We start from the raw sequence: 17,914 nt of genomic DNA on the forward strand, positions 1-17,914 counted from the left end.
AGCAGCAGCATGATACTGACACTTCGTAGACGTAGTATGATTATTCTTATATATCTCTATTTATTGATGAGGTAGATAATTGTTTTTCTAGTATAAATAGTACATTTGACTTCCAATCAGAAAGCTTGATATAAATCAAGAAAAACAATTCTAATTCTATCAACAAGAGTTTTCATTAGATTTATTATTCCAATAATTGTTATAATCCTGGCAACAACACTATCAAAAAAATTAATTAATGATCGAGAAAAAAGATCACCATTTGAATGTGGGTTTGATCCAAAAAGATCAGCACGAATACCATTCTCAATACGATTCTTCCTAATCGCAGTAATCTTTTTAATTTTTGATGTAGAAATTGCACTAATTCTACCAATTGTAATTATTTTTAAAACTTCAGACATTATAATCTGAACAGTATCAACAATATTTTTTATTCTAGTTCTATTAGGAAGACTATACCATGAATGAAACCAAGGAGCATTACAATGAGCAGAATAAAGGGTTGTAGTTAAATATAACATTTGGGTTGCATTCAAAAAGTATTGATATTATCAATCAACCTTAAATAGAATAAGAAGCGAAATATTGCAGTCAGTTTCGACCTGGAAGATTGGTATGTACTACCCTTATTCTTATTAATTGAAGCCAAAAAGAGGCGTATTACTGTTAATAATATAATTGAACTATAATAGTTCCAATTAAGGAAATGTAAAGCCAATATGAAAGCTGCTAACTTTTTATATTAGCGGTTAAACTCCGTTAACATTTCAAAAATTTATATAGTTTAAATAAAACATTACATTTTCACTGTAAAAATAATATATCTATATTTATAAATACTTAAAAGTAAAAATACTTCCTTAACATCTTCAGTGTCACGCTCTAATTATAAGCTATTTAAGTAAACGAAAAACAATATTACCAAAATAAATATTCAAAAAATAAAAGTTAAAAGATAAATCTTGAAATTAGAATCATATCAACCTTGAATATAACCAATTAAATAAATAAATAATCTATATAAACCTTGACCACCAAGTAATTCACCTCAACCATAATCAAATGACTTAGATGAATAATAACCTATTTTTAAAGGAATATATCTAATAAACTTAGTTGAAAGAAAAGGTATAAATCATATAGAACCAGCAAATCTAACAAAAGAAAGTATACTTAAAGAAAATAAATTATGAGAAAAATCAAAATTAGAAATAAGCACCTAAAATAACAACTGTAATAGTTAAAAACTTTAAATAATAAGGTAAAGCAATCACATGAGGAATAGGAAAAATTAATCAAGATAAAAGACTACCACCAAAAACAGCAACAAACAATAGACCAATTATTCCAAATGAAATATAATAACCCTTATCATCAAAAGAAAATCTAGAATAAAAATTATTATCACCAGATATTGAATAATAAAACAAACGAAAAGAATAAGAAGCAGTTAAACCAGTAGAAAAAAAATAAAGAAAAAAATTAAACAATTAATTCATCTTAAACAAACCATCTCAAGAATTAAATCCTTTGAATAAAATCCTGCTAAAAAAGGTATTCCACACAAAGATAAACTAGAAACATTAAAACAAACTGAAATTAAAGGTATGAAATTAACAATTGATCCTATAAAACGAATATCCTGAGAATCCTTCAAATTATGAATTATTGAACCTGCACATATAAATAATAATGCCTTAAATAAAGCATGAGCCAATAAATGAAAAAATGCAAGCTTTGGATAACCTATAGCCAAAATTCTTATTATTAAACCAAGTTGTCTTAAAGTAGAAAGAGCAATAATCTTCTTTAAATCAAACTCAAAATTAGCGCCCAATCCAGCCATAAATATAGTTATACAACCAATTAAAAGTAAAAATCAACCACAATTATAAGTATCCAATATTGGTCTAAAACGAATTAATAAATAAACACCAGCAGTAACAAGAGTAGAAGAATGAACTAAAGCAGAAACAGGAGTAGGAGCTGCTATAGCAGCAGGAAGTCATGAAGAGAAAGGAATCTGAGCTCTCTTAGTTATAGCTGCTAAAACAATTAATATAGTAATGAGCTTTATTTCAAAAGAATTAGAAATAAAATCATAAAAATAAATATAATTTCAACCACCAAAATTTAACATTCATGCAATAGAAATTAAAATAGCAACATCACCAATACGATTAGAAAGTGCAGTTAATATACCAGCACTATAAGATTTTACATTTTGATAATAAATAACTAAACAATAAGAAACTAACCTAAACCATCTCAACCTAATAAAATTCTAATTAAATTAGGACTAATAATTAAAAAACCTATAGAAAGAATAAATATTAAAACAATAATAATAAAACGATTTATATTCTTTTCACCAGATATATAATCCTCTCTATAATAAATAACCAAAGAAGAAATATATATAACAAAAGATATTAAAAAAAAGAGATATTCAATCCAAAATTAAAGTTATAACAACTATAGAACCATTTAAATTGAAAAGCTCTCACTCAACAAAAACTCTATAATCAATTATTAAATAATAAAAACCAAAAATAAAAATTATAGTTCTCGGAATAAACAAAGAAAAAAAACTCAAAGAACAAATAGAAAATAAATTCGCGGCCTAAGATGAAAAACTTCATATCATTGATTCCACAAAACAATATTTTTAATTAAAATACTTAAGCAAACTAAACAAAGAAATATTCACCCTTTAAACAGAGAATATTTAAAGGCAATCAATGTAAAAGTAAAAGATGATATTCACGAAAATAACCAAGAGAACAAGTATAAACACCAGAATAATAATTCCCATGCTGAGAATAAGAATATATATACAAAGTATAAACAGCTCTAAAAAAAGATAAAAAAATCAAAGCAAAGAATCTAAAAGAAGATCAAGATATAATTCTATTTAATAATCTAATTTCACCTACCAAATTTAAAGAAGGAGGAGCAGCCATATTTGATGATCTTAAAAGAAATCATCATAAAGCTATTCTTGGCATCAAATTAATTATACCCTTGTTAATTAATAATCTTCGTCTACTTAAACGTTCATAAATAATATTAGATAAACAAAATAAACCAGAAGAACATAAACCATGACCAACCATTAGAGAAAGAGAACCTACACAACCTCATCAATTCATAGTCATCAATCCACCAATAACCATTCTTATATGAGCAACAGAAGAATATGCAATTAAAGACTTCAAATCAACCTGACGAAAACAAATAAATCTTACAATAACACCCCCAGATAAACCTAAAGACAATCAAAAATAATTAAACTTTAAACCCAAATAAGAAATAACCTTTATAACACGAAAAATACCATAACCACCTAACTTTAATAAAACACCAGCAAGAATTACTCTACCTGAAATAGGGGCCTCTACATGAGCCTTAGGAAGTCATAAATGAACCAAAAACATAGGTATCTTAACTAAAAAAGCCAAAATTATAAATACATAAAACATAAAATAATAAGAACCAAAATCAACCAATAAAGGAAAATATAAAGTATTAGAAAAATCATAAACCTTAAATAAAACTAATAATAAAGGTAATCTAGCAACCAAAGTATAAAAAATTAAATAAACACCAGCCTGCAAACGCTCAGGTTGATAACCCCAACCCAAAATTAAAAGTAAAGTAGGAACTAATCTAGCCTCAAAAAAAATATAAAAAGAAAGAAGACTTAATCTAGCAAATGAACAATAAAGCATAATTATTAAAATCAAAACCATAAAAACAAAAAAATTAGAATGATATGAACTTAAATAAACTGAACCTCTAGCAGTGATTATTAAAGAACAAATCCAAAAACTAAGTAAAATTAAACTAAAAGAAAAATAATCAATACCAAAATAATATCTAATTATATTCAAATCAGCATATGAATAAACACAAATTATAAAAACAAAACCCGACAGAAACATTAAAGAATGAACCAACCATCAACAATTATTTAATAAACAAAGAGGGATCAAAAAAATAGTTATAAATAAATACTTTAACATAAAGATAAACCAAAAGAATTAAAAAAATCATTACCATGAGAACGAATTATTGAAACTAAAATAGAAAGACCTAAAGCACCCTCACAAACAGAAAAAACTAAAAAAATAACAGGAAAAAAATAATCATAATCAAACTCAATAAGAAAAACAATAACTAACATAAATAAAGAAAGAACAATATATTCTAATCTCAAAAGAACCATTAATAAATGTTTACGTTTAGAAGAAAAAACATAAACACCAGCAAAATAAATCAATAAAGAAGTAAAAATAGAGAATATAAACATTAGTTTTAATAGTTTAAAAAAAACGCCGGTCTTGTAAACCGGAAATAAGTCCAGCCCCCACTTTTAAAACTTCAGAGGTGGAAAAGCTTCCATCATCGGTCCCCAAAACCGGTATTTTAAATAAACTAACCCCTGAAATGATCAAAATAATAATTATATCATTATCAAATGTAATAAATATTAATTTTATTAAATTAAGACACCCAATATCAATAATGCTTTTTATTATCCTTCAAACCTTCCTAGTTGGATTAATAACAGGAACAATAATAGAAAGATATTGATTATCATATATTTTATTTTTAACATTTCTTGGTGGTATACTAGTATTATTTATTTACATTACAAGAATTGCATCAAACGAAATATTTCAGCCTAAATCAATCACTATAATTATTACATTAGTAATGTGAGTATTTATCATATTAATATTAATTATTCTAGATATATCTATATTTATAGACTTTTTCAAAAACACCGAAACTATAAATATTGATAATTCAATCAATTATCAAGAAATAACAATATCTTTAGAAAAATTATATAATAGACCAACATTCATTGTTACAATAATAATAATAATTTATTTATTTTTAGCACTACTAGCAGTTGTTAAAATCACCAATATTAATCAGGGACCTATTCGTAAAATAAGATAATTACTAATGAATAAACCCTTACGATTAAGACATCCTTTAATTAAAATTATTAATAACTCTTTAATTGACATACCTGCCCCAACAAATATTTCATTTTGATGAAATTTTGGATCCCTATTAGGGTTATGTTTGGTAATTCAAATCGTAACTGGACTATTTTTAGCTATACATTATACATCAAATATTGAAATAGCATTCAGTAGTGTAGTACACATCTGCCGAGACGTAAATAATGGTTGAATTATCCGAACCTTACACGCAAATGGAGCATCTATATTTTTTATTTGTATTTACTTACATGTAGGACGGGGAATTTACTATGGATCTTATATATATATACATACCTGAATAATTGGTACAGTGATTTTATTTTTAGTTATAGCAACTGCATTTATAGGATATGTCTTACCCTGAGGCCAAATATCTTTTTGAGGTGCAACAGTAATTACTAATTTATTATCAGCAATCCCATACTTAGGAACAGATTTAGTCCAATGAGTATGAGGAGGATTCGCTGTTGATAATGCAACATTAAATCGATTCTTCACATTCCATTTTGTATTACCATTTATTATTGCTGCTATAGCAGCAATTCATTTATTTTTTCTTCACGAAACAGGATCTAATAATCCTCTTGGACTAAATGGAGATATTGAAAAAATTCCATTCCATCCATACTTTACCTTTAAGGATTCTATTACATTTGTAATAATAACATCATTATTAATTATACTATGTTTAATTAATCCTTACCTATTAGGAGATCCAGATAACTTTGTACCTGCCAACCCATTAGTAACACCAGTTCACATTCAACCAGAATGATATTTCCTATTTGCATATGCAATTCTACGATCTATCCCTAATAAGTTAGGAGGTGTTATTGCATTATTTTTATCAATTAGAATCTTAATAATTTTACCATTTTATAATAAAACACCATTCCGAGGCATTCAATTTTACCCTATTAATCAAATTTTATTCTGAATTATAGTAGTTGTTGTATGCTTACTAACGTGAATTGGTAAACGACCTGTTGAAGAACCTTATATTATAACAGGTCAAATCTTAACAATTATTTACTTCACATATTTCTTAATTAATGTCAATGTCGCAAATGCATGAGATAAATTAATTAAGGAATAAAGTTAATTAGCTTAGGAAAAGCATATGTTTTGAAAACATAAAATTAGAAGTTTAACTCTTCTATTAACTTTTCTCAAAAAATTTCACTAAACAAATGAGATAAATAAAATCTTTAAACCAACAAAGAAAATAAAAAAATTCAAAGATAAAGGTAAAAAACTTTTTCAAGCTAAGTACATTAATTTATCATAACGGAACCGTGGTAATGTTCCACGAACCCAAATAAAACCAAAAGATATAATAGCAAGCTTAATAAAAAATATAAAAGAATAAAAATCACCGCCCAAAAAAATTAAAGCCAATAACATTCTTATGAAGACAATTCTAGTATATTCAGCTAAAAAAATTAAAGTAAAACCACCCGCACCATACTCAATATTAAATCCTGAAACTAACTCAGATTCCCCTTCAGCAAAATCAAAAGGAGTACGATTAGTTTCAGCTAAGCAAGAAGCAAAACAAGCTAAAGCTAAAGGAAAAGAAATAATAATAAATCAACAATAAAGCTGATAGTTTATAAAATCAAACATATTAAAACTACCAATTAAAATAATTAAAGACAATAAAATTAAAGCTAAACTAACTTCATAAGAAATTGTTTGAGCAACAGAACGAAGAGAACCTAATAATGAATAATTTGAATTAGAAGATCAACCAGCAATTATAACAGTATAAACACCTAATCTAGTACAACATAAAAAAAATAAAAATCCATAAGAAAAAGAACACACATAAGTTAAATAAGGAAAAATTACTCAAACGGCTAAAGAAATCATTAAATTAAAAACAGGGGAAAAATAATAAAGTAGGTAATTAGATATAATAGGAATTGGCTGCTCCTTACAAATTAACTTAATAGCATCTCTAAATGGCTGAGGAATTCCAACAAAACCTACCTTATTTGGACCCTTTCGAATCTGAATATAACCTAAAACCTTACGCTCTAATAAAGTTAAAAAGGCAACACTAATTAAAACACAAATAACCAGTAAAAGAAAATTCAAAATAAATATAAATAAATCATAAAGTATCAATACTATTTGTAGAAAAAATCTACATAAATAAATTCTAAATTCAACACATTAATCTGTCAAAATAGTAAATAAATTAATATTAATCAATATAACAAAAAATATTTTAACCATATGGTCCTTTCGTACTAATATGGATTAACAATCTTAGGATAGAAACCGACCTGGCTCACGCCGGTCTGAACTCAGATCATGTAAGAATTTAAAGGTCGAACAGACCTAATCATTGGGCTCCTGCACCCAAAATTTTTCTTAATCCAACATCGAGGTCGCAATCTGCTTTGTCGATATGAGCTCTCAAAAACAATTACGCTGTTATCCCTAAGGTAACTTAATCTTATGATCATAAATTATGGATCAAAATAACAAACATAAATAAATGATATAATAATGAAGAGTTTATCTATTCTTCATGTCACCCCAACAAAACATCATCATTAAATATAGAAAGACAAACAAAAAACTATATAAAAGTAAAATGTCATGCTCTATAGGGTCTTCTCGTCCTAAAGAAGAATTTAAGCCTTTTGACTCAAAAGTTAAATTCAAAAATTTATTAAGAGACAGTTGATTTCTCGTCAAGCCATTCATTCCAGCCACTAATTAAGAGACTAATGATTATGCTACCTTTGCACGGTCAAAATACCGCGGCTCTTTAAAAATACGCTCAGTGAGCAGGCCAGACCTCAAAATATAAACAAGAGGACATGTTTTTGATAAACAGGCGGAAATCAATTTTGCCTAGTTCCTTATAATAAGTTCACAAGGTAAAAATTTCATACAAATAAATATACTAATTCTATCATTATTACGAAAATTTTAAAATTAAATTAATAATCTTAATAAAAAACCTAAAATATTTATAAAATCAAAATAAAAAATAATGAACTAAAACGTAATCTTAAAGATAGCTGGTTTAAAGCTTACTATTATATTTCTATAAAATAAATTATAGGTTATTAACTTCAAAGCTTATCCCTTAAAGAATAAATAAGTTAATATTTTTACTTAAAAAATTAAATAAAAACAAATAACTTTAAAAAATTAAATTTTTTCTTAAGAAACTAGATATCTTGGGAAACGATTAACATCTCATTTCTATAAATAATTTAATAATAATTATGATACATTAACTATAAATTATTTATAAATCAACCCAAATCGAGACAAGTAAAATAAATACTAAAATTTTGATAAACCCTGATACAAAAGGTACAATAAATAAAATCTACTTAAAAAAATTTAAAATAATATTTCATAAAACACTTACATTACCAATAAACTATAATTTAAAAAATCAATTCTATAAAATATACTAAGACAAAAATACAATAAAATTATTTATATTAAATAATTAAATAAACAAAAAATAAATATAATAAAATAAATAATCAAGATATCCTGATTTGCACAGAAAAATTTTCAGTGTAAATGAAACACTTTACTAATAAGTTATATCTTGAAACTCTTCCTAGATACACTTTCCAGTACATCTACTATGTTACGACTTATCTCATCTAAATTGAAGCTACCTTAAAATAAACTAGAATAATCAATAATGAGAGCGACGGGCGATGTGTACACATCTCAGAGCCAATATCAGTTAAAATAAATAAATTGAATTACTATCAAATCCACCTTCATTAACAGTATTTCACTATCAAATCCGTTATAAACATAAATCTATTGTAACCCACCTCCTCTTAACTGTAAGCTGCACCTTGACCTGAAATATTTTATAATTATAAATCTTGAGAATTATAACTCTAAAAAGATTCTCTGATAACGGAGATATACAAACAAATAAATTAAGTAGAGTAAATCGTGTATTATCAATCATGGGGTAGGTTCCTCTGAATGGAATGAGATACCGCCAAATTCTTTGGGTTTAAAGACCTTAACTAATAGTACCCTGGTAAATATAATTAACATTTAAAATAATAGGGTATCTAATCCTAGTTTATTATTTAAATTTCACAGATTCATAAAAAGGGCCACAAATAAATTTTAACATTTCACCTTACAAATTTATATTTCAACCCTAATAATATAAACAACTGTTTTAACCAATAATATTCACTTGTATCAATCGTATAACCGCGGCTGCTGGCACGAATTATGCCGATACTAAATCAATTGCTAAATCCAAAATCACTTGATAATTAAATCAAATTACTGCAAAAAGAACATTTAGTCTAACAAAACTTACATATAATACAAAGAAAAGTGAATAAACAAGCAAGAATAAAACTTTTAAAAATAAAAAATAAGAAAATTTTAAATCTATTAATTCAGGAAAAAATAAAAGATTCAAATATTTAAAGAAAAAAAAAGAAAAAAACCACAAACATTAACAAAAAAAAAGAAACGCCCCTATGTATGACCACAACAACTTCTCTATTATATATAATTAAAGATTAATATGGAACATGTATAGCAATAAATGTATTATATTCTTTCTTATTTAATCTTTCACTAATAAATAAAGAAAGATTAAATAATATAATAAATATATGATTAGTATGGTTAATTCATCCAAATAATATAAATCTTAGCCATATAGGTAGGGCAATTGCAAATGTTAATGCTAAATGTCTTGTTCTAGTAAAAATATAAGGGAATAATCCTATGAAATTGTTAAATAATATTATAATAAAAATTGAGATGAAAATGAATGTTGTTCCATTAAATGATTTTGGTCCAAGAAGTGTTTTAAATTCATTATGTAAGTTTAAATTTAGTTTATTTCAGATAATGTTAATTCGTGATGGTGTAAGTCAAAATAGTGATGGGATTAATAATAGTCCTAGAAATGTTCTAGTTCAATTTAATGATAAATTAAAGATGTTAGTTGATGGGTCAAATGTTGAGAATAGATTTGTTATCATTTTCAATTTAAGTTTTTTATTTCAATTGTTCCTTTTTCTGCTCTTTTAATAAGGTTAGGTTTAAATGAGAAGAAGTTTATTTGATTAAACAAGATTAATGTAGCTGAAAATATAATGAATAGTGAGAATCATATAAGAGGGGATATTTGAGGGATTTGGATATAATTTCCCCATCAGAAGTAGTCGTTAATTTACTATTATTTGGTTTAAGAGACCATTACTTACTTTCAGTCATCTGATGAATTTCAAGGTGTACTAATTTTTTTTAGTTACTTTAGATTGACACTCTAATGTTATTTATTTTAACTAACTCCTTAAATTATCTTAGATAATCACTTAATAAATAAATTTACTGAAGTTCTTTCAATTACAATTGGTATAAATCTGTGGTTTGCTCCACAGATTTCTGAGCATTGTCCAAAGAATAATCCAGGTCGATTTATTGTGAATGTTCCTTGATTTAACCGACCTGGCGTTGCATCAATTTTAACCCCTAATGCAGGAACTGCTCATGAGTGTAGAACATCTGATGCTCTTGTTAATACTCGTACTTCTGTATTTATTGGTAGGATTGTTCGGTTATCTACATCTAGTAGTCGGAATCCATCATTTTCTAGGTCTTGTTCTGGTGTTATATAAGTGTCAAATTCTACGTCTATGAAGTCTGAATATTCATATCTTCAATATCATTGTCGTCCAATGGTTTTAATTGTAATTATTGCATCTACTGAATCATCAAGTAAATATAATAGTCGTAATGATGGAAGGGCAATAAAAATTAATGTAATTGCTGGTAAAGCTGTTCAGATTGTTTCAATTAAATGTCCATGAAGTATATTACGGTTAGTATAGGCAATAAATAATATATAACTTAGGGCATAACCTACAATTACTGTAATTAATAATAATACGACCATAGTATGATCATGAAAGAATGATAATTGCTCCATTAATGGTGAAGCTCCATCTTGAAGAGATAAATTTGATCATGTTGCCATTAATAAATATTTTCTAATAAAAGGTCAAACCTTTGTTTGTAGAGCTTAAATCTACTGCACTAATCTGCCATATTAGAATCTAGAGATTAATGGTAATTCTGAGTAACTATGTTCTGCAGGAGGGTTATTTTGTAGTCATTCTGTTGATCTTCTTATGTTAGCTCTAAATATAATTGCTCGGTTTGTAATCATTCTTTCTCATATAATTACAATGAATATAATGATTCCTACAATAGAAATTGTAGACCCAATTCTTGATACTACGTGTCATGATGTATATGCGTCTGGGTAGTCAGAGTATCGTCGAGGTATTCCTGCTAATCCTAGGAAGTGTTGAGGAAAGAATGTTAAATTTACTCCAATGAATATAATTGTAAATTGGATTTTTAATCATGTATTATTTATAGTTAATCCTGTAAATAGTGGATATCATTGAATGACACCTCCTATAATTGCAAATACTGCTCCTATAGATAATACATAATGAAAGTGGGCTACTACATAATATGTATCATGTAATACAATATCAAGTGATGAATTTGCTAATACTAATCCTGTTAATCCACCAATTGTAAATAGGAAAATAAATCCTAGAGCTCATAATAATGGTGGATTGAACTTGAATTTAGTTCCATATAATGTAGCTAATCATCTAAATACCTTAATTCCTGTAGGTACAGCAATAATTATTGTTGCTGATGTAAAATATGCTCGTGTGTCAACATCCATTCCTACTGTAAATATATGATGTGCTCATACAATAAATCCTATTAGTCCAATTGATAGTATAGCATAAATTATACCTAATGTTCCAAATGATTCAATTTTTCCTCTTTCTGGACATACAATATGTGAAATAATTCCGAACCCCGGTAGAATTAAAATATAAACTTCTGGGTGTCCAAAGAATCAAAATAGATGTTGATATAGAATTGGGTCACCCCCTCCTGCAGGGTCAAAGAATGATGTATTTAAATTTCGATCTGTTAATAATATAGTAATAGCTCCTGCTAAAACTGGAAGTGAAAGAAGGAGAAGTAATGCTGTAATAGCTACAGATCATACAAATAAAGGTGTTTGATCTAAAGTTATACTTTCTGATCGTATATTAATTGCTGTTGTAATGAAATTCACTGCACCAAGAATAGATGATACACCTGCTAAGTGCAGTGAAAAAATAGCTAGATCTACAGATGCACCCCCGTGTGCAATAGCTCCTGCTAGAGGAGGGTAAACTGTTCATCCTGTACCAGCACCATTATCTACTATAGAAGATGTAAGAAGAAGGGTTAGTGAAGGTGGTAGTAATCAAAAACTTATATTATTTATTCGTGGAAATGCTATATCTGGTGCACCAATTATTAGTGGAACAAGTCAATTACCAAATCCACCAATTATAATAGGTATTACTATAAAGAAAATTATTACGAATGCGTGAGCTGTAATAATAACATTATAAATCTGGTCATCCCCAATTAGAGATCCGGGTTGGCCAAGTTCAGCATGAATAAGTATTCTTATTGATGTTCCTACTATTCCTGCTCATGCTCCAAATATGAAGTATAAAGTACCAATGTCCTTATGGTTTGTTGAGAATAATCATTTTTGCGGTAAGATGGCTGAATTTTAGGTGGTAGACTGTAAATCTACTTATGAGATGTTTTCTCTCTTATCATATTTAGGTCTTATATTCAATTATGATTCTAGACTGCAATTCTAGAGGTGTAAAATTTTACTAAGGCCTAAAAGATTATTCTTTTAATTATAACTTTGAAGGTTATTAGTTTGATTAACTTAAGTCCTTAGTATAATGAAATTAAGGTTGATGTTGAAATCAATCCTATTGTTGAAATTATTACTGTTATAGGAAGAATGATTCTTGATTTTTGGGACTTTATCTTTATAGATCACGAATTTTCTGTGTATGATATAATTAGAGCTGAGAATCTAATACGTATATAGTAGTAGAGTGTAATTGTAGTTAATACAACTATAATAGTTATAATAGTTGTTATATTGTTTTCTATTAATGATTGTATTACAATTCATTTTGGTAAGAATCCAAGGAATGGTGGTAGTCCACCTAAAGATAATAAAGATAAGAATATTATGAATTTAATTTCGGTTTTTATATTTCTGGCTGAATAAATTTGATTTATGAAAAATAAATTTATTTGCTTAAATAATAAAACTATAATTAATCTTAATAGTGAGTAAATAATGAAGTATAGTTCTCAGATGTTTTCTCTGACTGTTAATGATCTAATTATTCAACCTAGATGTCTGATTGATGAATATGCTAAAAGTTGTCGTAAGGATGTTTGATTTAAACCTCCTATTGCCCCAATAATAATTCTGAAGATAATAATTGTTCAAATAAAAGTTCTTAATTGAATACAATAAGATAAGACCATTATTGGGGCGATTTTTTGTCATGTTATTATTGTTAAACAATTATTTCATCTTGATGCTCCTATAACTTCTGGAAATCAGAAATGGAAAGGTGCAGCTCCAATCTTTAATAATAGTCTAGATCTAATTATTATTGATGGGATAAATTCTGTTTCCCATCCCATGGGATATTTTATTTGAATCAGCAAAATTGAAAATAATAATATTGTCGATGCTATTGCTTGGACAATAAAATATTTAATTGATGATTCATTTATTATTATATTTTTATTTCTTGTTAGGAGCGGAATAAATGAAAGTAAGTTGATCTCAAGTCCTATTCAAACCCCAAATCAGGAATTTGATGAAATGGACAGGATCGTTCCTATCATTAATGTTGATAGGAAGAGAAGTTTTGTAGAGTTGTTGGTCATTAAACAGGAGAGGATTGATACCTCTATAAATGGGGTATGAACCCATTTGCTTGTTTAGCTTACCTTTTTACATTAAGGTGTATGATGCACGTTAGTTTTTGATACTAAAGGAGGTAGTTTAATTCTATCTTATGTAATTTTAATGAAGGTAATTTTATTTACTTTATTTACCCTATCAAGGTAACCCTTTAATCAGGCACTTCATTTATTTAATATATAAATCGAAAGTTTTTTTTAAATTCTTTTATGTATTATTTTGTTTAATTAGGATTAATTTATTCTGCTCATTTTATTTTTTTATATATATATATATAATAAATAATTTATATTAATATATTACATTTAATTGAAATTAAAGTATTATAAGTTCATCTTACCATTATCAATTGATTATTTTAATGCAATTATTTACCTAGGATTTTAGCTACTTATGGTTTTAGCTTAAAATAGGTTATTATAATATAATATATATAATAATATGAAATTTAATATTTAATATTATTATAATTGGATATAATAAATAAAATTATTAATTTAAATATAAAATATTATAATTAATATAAATAATTATATTAATTATAATAATATAATTATGTAAATTATCTATAATTAGATTATTTAACTAATATATATGAAAGTTAACTTAATATAAAAAAAAGAATACATATTAATAACATATTATATTAAACTACATAATTGTATAAAATATATTTATTATATTATTTAATCTTTCTTTATTTATTAGTGAAAAGAAAGATTTAATAAGTAAGAATATAATACATTTATTGCTATACATGTTCCATATTAATCTTTAATTATATATAATAGAGAAGTTGTTGTGGTCATACATAGGGGCGTTTCTTTTTTTTTTTGTTAATGTTTGTGGTTTTTTCTTTTTTTTTTCTTTAAATATTTGAATCTTTTATTTTTTCCTGAATTAATAGATTTAAAATTTTCTTATTTTTTATTTTTAAAAGTTATATTCTTGCTTGTTTATTCACTTTTTCTTTGTATTATATGTAGGTTTTGTTAGACTAAATGTTCTTTTTGCAGTAATTTGATTTAATTATCAAGTGATTTTGGATTTAGCAATTGATTTAGTATCGGCATAATTCGTGCCAGCAGCCGCGGTTATACGATTGATACAAGTGAATATTATTGGTTAAAACAGTTGTTTATATTATTAGGGTTGAAATATAAATTTGTAAGGTGAAATGTTAAAATTTATTTGTGGCCCTTTTTATGAATCTGTGAAATTTAAATAATAAACTAGGATTAGATACCCTATTATTTTAAATGTTAATTATATTTACCAGGGTACTATTAGTTAAGGTCTTTAAACCCAAAGAATTTGGCGGTATCTCATTCCATTCAGAGGAACCTACCCCATGATTGATAATACAAGATTTACTCTACTTAATTTATTTGTTTGTATATCTCCGTTATCAGAGAATCTTTTTAGAGTTATAATTCTCAAGATTTATAATTATAAAATATTTCAGGTCAAGGTGCAGCTTATAGTTAAGAGGAGGTGGGTTACAATAGATTTTTGTTTATAACGGATTTGATAGTGAAATACTGTTAATGAAGGTGGATTTGATAGTAATTTAATTTATGTAATTTAACTGATATTGGCTCTGAGATGTGTACACATCGCCCGTCGCTCTCATTATTGATTATTCTATTTTATTTTAAAGTAGCTTCAATTTAGATGAGATAAGTCGTAACATAGTAGATGTACTGGAAAGTGTATCTAGGAAGAGTTTCAAGATATAACTTATTAGTAAAGTGTTTCATTTACACTGAAAATTTTTCTGTGCAAATCAGGATATCTTGATTATTTATTTTATTATATTTATTTTTTGTTTATTTAATTATTTAATATAAATAATTTTATTGTATTTTTGTCTTAGTATATTTTATAGAATTGATTTTTTAAGTTATAGTTTATTGGTAATGTAAGTGTTTTATGAAATATTATTTTAAATTTTTTAAGTAGATTTTATTTATTGTACCTTTTGTATCAGGGTTTATCAAAATTTTAGTATTTATTTTACTTGTCTCGATTTGGGTTGATTTATAAATAATTTATAGTTAATGTATCATAATTATTATTAAATTATTTATAGAAATGAGATGTTAATCGTTTCCCAAGATATCTAGTTTCTTAAGAAAAAATTTAATTTTTTAAAGTTATTTGTTTTTATTTAATTTTTTAAGTAAAAATATTAACTTATTTATTCTTTAAGGGATAAGCTTTGAAGTTAATAACCTATAATTTATTTTATAGAAATATAATAGTAAGCTTTAAACCAGCTATCTTTAAGATTATGTTTTAGTTCATTATTTTTTATTTTGATTTTATAAATATTTTAGGTTTTTTATTAAGATTATTAATTTAATTTTAAAATTTTTGTAATAATGATAGAATTAGTATATTTATTTGTATGAAATTTTTACCTTGTGAACTTATTATAAGGAACTAGGCAAAATTGATTTCCGCCTGTTTATCAAAAACATGTCCTCTTGTTTATATTTTGAGGTCTGGCCTGCTCACTGAGCGTATTTTTAAAGAGCCGCGATATTTTGACCGTGCAAAGGTAGCATAATCATTAGTCTCTTATTTAGTGGCTGGAATGAATGGCTTGACGAGAAATCAACTGTCTCTTAATAAATTTTTGAATTTAACTTTTGAGTCAAAAGGCTTAAATTCTTCTTTAGGACGAGAAGACCCTATAGAGCTTGACATTTTACTTTTATATAGTTTTTTGTTTGTCTTTCTATATTTAATGATGATGTTTTGTTGGGGTGACATGAAGAATAGATAAACTCTTCATTATTATATCATTTATTTATGTTTGTTATTTTGATCCATAATTTATGATCATAAGATTAAGTTACCTTAGGGATAACAGCGTAATTGTTTTTGAGAGCTCATATCGACAAAGCAGATTGCGACCTCGATGTTGGATTAAGAAAAATTTTGGGTGCAGGAGCCCAATGATTAGGTCTGTTCGACCTTTAAATTCTTACATGATCTGAGTTCAGACCGGCGTGAGCCAGGTCGGTTTCTATCCTAAGATTGTTAATCCATATTAGTACGATAGGACCATATGGTTAAAATATTTTCTGTTATATTGATTAATATTAATTTATTTACTATTTTGACAGATTAATGTGTTGAATTTAGAATTCATTTATGTAGATTTTTTCTACAAATAGTATTGATACTTTATGATTTATTTATATTTATTTTGAATTTTCTTTTATTGGTTATTTGTGTTTTAATTAGTGTTGCCTTTTTAACTTTATTAGAGCGTAAGGTTTCAGGTTATATTCAGATTCGAAAGGGTCCAAATAAGGTAGGTTTTGTTGGAATTCCTCAGCCATTTAGAGATGCTATTAAGTTAATTTGTAAGGAGCAGCCAATTCCTATTATATCTAATTACCTACTTTATTATTTTTCCCCTGTTTTTAATTTAATGATTTCTTTAGCCGTTTGAGTAATTTTTCCTTATTTAACTTATATGTGTTCTTTTTCTTATGGATTTTTATTTTTTTTATGTTGTACTAGATTAGGTGTTTATACTGTTATAATTGCTGGTTGATCTTCTAATTCAAATTATTCATTATTAGGTTCTCTTCGTTCTGTTGCTCAAACAATTTCTTATGAAGTTAGTTTAGCTTTAATTTTATTGTCTTTAATTATTTTAATTGGTAGTTTTAATATGTTTGATTTTATAAACTATCAGCTTTATTGTTGATTTATTATTATTTCTTTTCCTTTAGCTTTAGCTTGTTTTGCTTCTTGCTTAGCTGAAACTAATCGTACTCCTTTTGATTTTGCTGAAGGGGAATCTGAGTTAGTTTCAGGATTTAATATTGAGTATGGTGCGGGTGGTTTTACTTTAATTTTTTTAGCTGAATATACTAGAATTGTCTTCATAAGAATGTTATTGGCTTTAATTTTTTTGGGCGGTGATTTTTATTCTTTTATATTTTTTATTAAGCTTCCTATTATATCTTTTGGTTTTATTTGGGTTCGTGGAACA

General features: G+C 26.2%; 1 long non-coding RNA gene across 5 annotated transcripts in view; it reads left to right on the forward strand.

Annotated features, from left to right (window-relative positions):
* Positions 1-17,021, forward strand: part of LOC126278644 (uncharacterized) — a 325,715-nt gene extending 308,694 nt beyond the window's left edge. For all 5 annotated transcript variants that reach the window (XR_007550755.1, XR_007550756.1, XR_007550754.1 and 2 more), the window contains exon 2: positions 16,463-17,021. This is a non-coding gene — a long non-coding RNA (uncharacterized LOC126278644). The remainder of the gene's footprint in view (positions 1-16,462) is intronic.
* Positions 17,022-17,914: the final 893 nt, after the last annotated feature.

Source organism: Schistocerca gregaria, chromosome 6 (assembly GCF_023897955.1).
Source record: "Schistocerca gregaria isolate iqSchGreg1 chromosome 6, iqSchGreg1.2, whole genome shotgun sequence".
Lineage (NCBI taxonomy): Eukaryota > Metazoa > Arthropoda > Insecta > Orthoptera > Acrididae > Schistocerca > Schistocerca gregaria.